This window comes from Octodon degus, unplaced genomic scaffold (genome assembly GCF_000260255.1).
Source record: "Octodon degus isolate 3935 unplaced genomic scaffold, OctDeg1.0 scaffold00066, whole genome shotgun sequence".
NCBI classification, from domain to species: Eukaryota; Metazoa; Chordata; class Mammalia; order Rodentia; family Octodontidae; genus Octodon; species Octodon degus.
This window is the reverse complement of record NW_004524642.1, coordinates 2,495,772-2,501,302: the sequence shown is the minus strand read 5'-3', so window position 1 is coordinate 2,501,302 and position 5,531 is coordinate 2,495,772. Positions and strand designations below refer to the sequence as shown.

The following is a 5,531-nucleotide window of genomic DNA, read 5'->3' as shown; positions in this document are numbered from 1 at the left end:
TTTGAAACTGTCTCATTGCTATTTGTCTCTCAATAAAATTATGGGAAAAAAAGGAAAAAAAAAAAAGAAAGCACTGCATGAAGCAAATTTTCATTCTTTCAAATTTTCACTTTCTTCTACTGGATATGTGGAAATGATTTTTCAATATTTTAGTTAATAAGGGTTTACTTCCTTCTTCTGTTTCTAGAGAAAATGAGGTTGGAGGTAAACTTTGGCTCATTTATCCATCATGATTCATGTGAGAGGAACTTAAAAACCAAACTCATCTAGATAATTGCCCGTAATGTCTATTCCCTTTGGTATGTGGCCACAGTCTATAAAATGCTTGGAAGCCATTATTTGTTTCATTTTAAGGGAGCTGATTCCCAGGATAAATTTAATAAAAGTGATTTGTCATCACCACTGATTCATGGTAAGTGGTTCTCCTGGACACTTGGCTCCTTGGTTAGACGTTAGCATGGTGCTGAACTTTGATTATTATCCCCAGTCATTTAGTCACTGAATTATAGAAGGAGGAGAAACTTCACAGAATCAAATGAATGACTCAGAAACATTAGTGGTGTAAGCAAAGATTTTTAGTTTTATGCTAAATAAGGGGGAAAGATGTGTTTGGATCACATCTTCATGAAAAGTGTATATAGAATAATTATTTTGACTTGTGAAACCAAATAGGTTTTGCCTTATAACTCTTAATTTAAATGATTATATTTTTTAAAAATATGTGAATTTGACCCAACACTTCTTTCCCTTAAATGTTAATCCTGTACTTTATATAATTCTAATTCATTTTGACTTATTAAATCAGTAAATGGACTAAATAGTGCATTAGTCCATACTGTACTTTTCTTGTTCATTTCAACCTAATTTCCACAGTAGGCAATAGGCTTTGGGGTCCTTGAAGGATTTTAAATGATGTCAATCTGCATGTTCTGAAAACTGAAGAAGTCTTGTAAAACGTCAGATACCGGCAAGCAGAAGAAATAGTTGAGGATGCTTTTTATTGCTAAACAGGTTCTCTTACTTCAGAAGAGGTAGCACACTAATGTGGACTATATCATCTCTTCACAGATGTTTGAGGGACTGGAGAACAAAATGCAAATATTTTTGTTTATATTTATGAATTCTTTTCATGTATGTATTTTGTACAGGATCTTATTACGCAGATCAGACTCAAAGTGCTCCTCCTGTTTTCAGCCTCCCCAGTGCTGGGATTCCAGGTGTGCACTACCACACCTGGTCTTGGTCGTTTACTCATTGCACCCCAGGAGCAGGGCTGGAAAGGCATGTGGTGCCAGAGATCAAACCCTGGTTCCTGCACTTGCCAAAGCAGGTGCTTAGTTGGCTGAGCTATCTCATTGGCTCCAAGATGCAAAGTTAAAATTGCCAGAGAAGCAGAATTATGGAAAGACGGTGAAGTTGGAATTGACAGATGCCTAGATCCCTACATGCACAATCTGTCTGGTAACTGTTTTGGAAATTCAGGCTTACAACTTCCAAGGGAATGGGTTGATTAATAAATTGTAGTCCATTTGAGGCCAATTCAGTCTCTTCCTTTAGCAGCAGCACATACCCTTCAAACCCCAGCTCTGGCTCCACACAAGCAGTCAGGCCTGTGACTCATGGACTTTTGTAAAGACACTTACACACATCACAATACTGCATTACTATGTTCCGATCCCTGGTTGTTTTGCTTGTTCACAGATGTGCAGGCACAGAGGCAATTAGCCATCGTGCGGGACGCTTCTCATTTTATAAACCTTTGATCCTTCAGATGAAGTAGCTCGTAAGATTTTTAAAGGGCTAGTTCTTAATAGTTCCTTTTATTTGTCTTTCATCCCTTAAGAAGTATGTTTTTAGATAACAGAATACTTGAAAGTAACAACATATAAAGGGGAAATTAGAAATAGCCAGTGAACAGGGCAAAGTGCAAACTCAAAAAAGAACCCAATGCCTGACTTTGCACCAAAATAGATCTTTATCACAAGTACTGCCTATGTCCATATTTTAGTCAAACATAACAACAAAAGCAGCCAAAACAGGCAATGCTGGGAAAGAGAAAAGACATTCTGATTTCCAGAATTTTAACAGTATGGAATTGAAGTATTCAATTTTCAACAAAGAAAAATACCACAAGGTATAGGAAAAAATGGGGAAATGTAGTTCAACCAAAAGAAAAAACAATAACCTACACAAACTATGATTGAAAGAATGTGGTGCCAAGATCTTCCAAAGGAAGATAAAAAGAAAATCAAGAGATTTATTTATCATAAAGACAAAAATCAAAGAAGATATTGTGGAACTAAAATGTAAAATAATTGAAAAAAAATGCACTTAAAGTAACCAAAGACAAATTCAAATATACAGAAAGGAGTATGTGTCACCATGAACAAAACTGAATTCTTTAAGTCAATAGAGCAGAATAAAAATATTAAATCCAAACGAAGATGCCTGAGGTACTTCATTCGGGCCACAAGGCAGACTCGAGTGAGTGAAATAACAAGCAATACGGAGCAGTGCGTACACCTTATACCATGAGCTATGGAGCGTCATTGTATTACAACAACGTGTATGGAGCGCTCGATGCCTACTGCAAGTGCTGCCGTGCGGCCCGGTCCTCTGAGGCAGTGGCAGCTGCAGCTGCTTCTGCATATAATTACGCAGAGCAGGCCTTGTGCCAGCTGCCACAAGCCCACCGAGCTGAATAATATGGAGTCCTGAAGTGAGAAGAGAAGAACAAGGACAAGCAATATTTCACAAATAATGGCTGAAATTTTTCAAATTTATTGAAAGGTGTGAACACTCATGGAAATTTCCAAGTGCATTATGTGGTTATTTCCTAAAAAAATCCATGACAAATTAAAAATATTGGGAGTTGAAAATGCATGTAATACACTTAATCTAGTGAGTGTTGCAGTTCATTAACTCAGTGTTCTATGGAACTTTGGTTCTTTACTCCCACTTTGATGGCTGACTGAGAAAGGTGGTTCACTGTACTATTATAAATATTGTACTATTATAAATTTCATTGGGCTAGCTGAGAGGATTGTAGTGCTCATTTCTATGAGTTTTCTCGAAGTAGCAGTTTTCTCAAAGTACCAGTTTGGGGCCAGGGAGATGGCTTAGTAGAATAAGCACTTGCATGGCAAGCACAAGGGCATGCGTTCAATCCCCAGTTCTGGAAAAAAAAAAAAAAAAAGACCTTACTCAAAGTACCAGTCAATGTTTAAAAATTTTCCGGTTGACTAACTCTGAATGCTATTACCTCTAGTCTGAGCAACTACATCAAAGACAGCAAAGTGCAATACAGAATCCGCGGTTGACGTTTTATCAGAAGCGTTCGCGCGGCGAGGAAGAGGTCCTGCAGATTTCCTTGCAGCTGGGTTGAGATGATGAAGCTGTGCACTGGAAACCTGCCCCAGGAGGCCACGGAGCAAGAGATTCTCTCACTGTCTGAGCAGTACGGGAAGGTGCTGGAATGTGACATCAATAAGAACTGTGGCTTTGTGCACGTAGAGGACAAGACGGCAGCGGAGGGTGCTATCTGGAGCCTGCACCACTCTAAGTGGAATGGGGTGAACATCAGCATGGAGGCCAGCAAGAACAAGAGCAGCGCTCCAACCGAGTTACACGTGGGTAACCTCAGCCCCACCTGTACCAACGAAGAGCTTCGGGCCGAATTGGAGGACTACAGTCTTTTCATCGAATGTGACGTCGTGCAAGATCACACCTTTGTACACATGGAGCGGGCAGAAGATGCGGTGGAGGCCATCAGGGGCCTCGATAACGCTGAGTTTCAAGGCAAACAAATGCACCTGCAGTTGTCTACCAGCCGGCTCAGGACTGCGCCCGGAACGGGAGACCAGAGCAGCAGCTATCAGTGCGTGGAAGAGGGCACTGGTCCAAAGAGTGCTCAACAGGTCATTTGGGCTGAGTGGCAGACTTCACCGAGCAATGCAATGAGCAGTATGGAGCAGTGCGTGCTCCTTACAGCATGAGCTCGGGGGGTTCATTGCATTACTACAGCCATACGTACCGAGCACTCAGTCCTACTGCAAGCGCTGCCCTGCTGCCTGGTCCTATGAGGCAGTAGCAGCTGCACCTGCTTCCACCCAGGGTCCAGAACACACCCATGGCCAGCCAGCTCACCTCCACCCCTCTTGAACCCCGCAATACTCACCTGTTGCCGACCTCAGGAGCTGCTGCGGCCGCAGCTGCTGCTGTTACTGCAGGTTCCACTTCATAGCACGGGCGGGATGGGAGCCCCCTGCGTCGCGCTGTGGGCCCAGTCCCCGCTGTTGGAGAGGGCTGCGGGTTAGGTTCCTCATGGGAGTGAGTTGTCCCAAGCTTCTGCAGCTGCGCTGAACTCCCCGTAGGCCATGGCCCGGTTGGAGCAGGAGCAGTATGCAGATCGGGCAACGTACTCGGCCCTTTAAAGCTTGAGGTGGGACGTGTGGGGGCTGAAATTCTGAGCCGCGGTTAGGCATGAAAACACACGCTTCGCCGGTACCCCGTCTCTGGGACGTTTTTGGCTCTGTGCATTCAGTCCCTCAGGGACCATGGGCCTTAATTTACCTTGCTAAATGCAGACCTCCTTTCCTTTGCTCTCCAGGGCCCATTATCCTGTTCTTGCGGTGGTCTGTAGCTCCGCATTCAGGCTCCGTTTTTCCAGCAGGCCTCAGTGTAGCAGAAGCTGTGGCGGGCTGCGCAGTCTGCTCCCTGCCTCCCGCCTCCAGGGGCTGTTGGATTCGGGGACCATCTCGGTGAGTCACCACCGCTCTTGGGTTTCTTTTGGCCCAAAGGCTAGACCTAGGGTTGGATCACTTTTATTTTTCAAGTGAAATAAATGGTTTTTCAACTTTAAAAAAAAAAAGAAAACACAGTTGAATATTTCTCCTCTTGTTCACCTAAATGTGTACTATGTCTAATGTCTTATCAATTAATATTCGGTCTTCAAAAATTAATTTTTAAAAAGCAAAAAAGGGCAAGAAAAAGTTGAAGTTTCAGGGCTGGCAAGACAGCTCAGTGGACTAAAGCGCTCTGCACTCAGGCAGCGTGCAGCGGCCAGGCTCGGATTCCTGCGCGCTGTGCCGGCCCCACCCCCGGGGTGCGCTGAGACGGAGATTGAGACTGGGCACGGTGAGGCATGCTTGTAATCCCAGCTCCTGGGGGCCTGAAAACAGGAGGATCACTAGGAGTCTGACATAATGAGATACTGTAGACCCTGTAGACCCACCAAATACATTTTAAAAAAGGAAAAAAAAAAGTTTATTGAAAGCAAGTACTAATGTCTATTTGGGGCCAGCGAGATTGTTCAGCAGTCCAAAGACCCTGCTCAGGCGGTTCACTCCCTGGCACCACATGCCCCCTCAGCCCTGCCCTCAGGGCGTGCTGAGCAGGCTGCTCCCCCCCAAGAAAAGTATTTAATCAATTTTGATACATATTTTTTAATCTGAATGACAGAGCTGACAATGAAAATATGTAATATAACAATTATTGTTAAATTTTTACTTGTTTTGAAGCTCTACTGTGGG

The 5,531-nt window shown here is 43.5% G+C and overlaps 1 pseudogene; it reads left to right on the top strand.

Annotated features, from left to right (window-relative positions):
- Positions 1 to 3,386: 3,386 nt before the first annotated feature.
- Positions 3,387 to 4,433, top strand: LOC101577452 (annotated as a pseudogene).
- Positions 4,434 to 5,531: the final 1,098 nt, after the last annotated feature.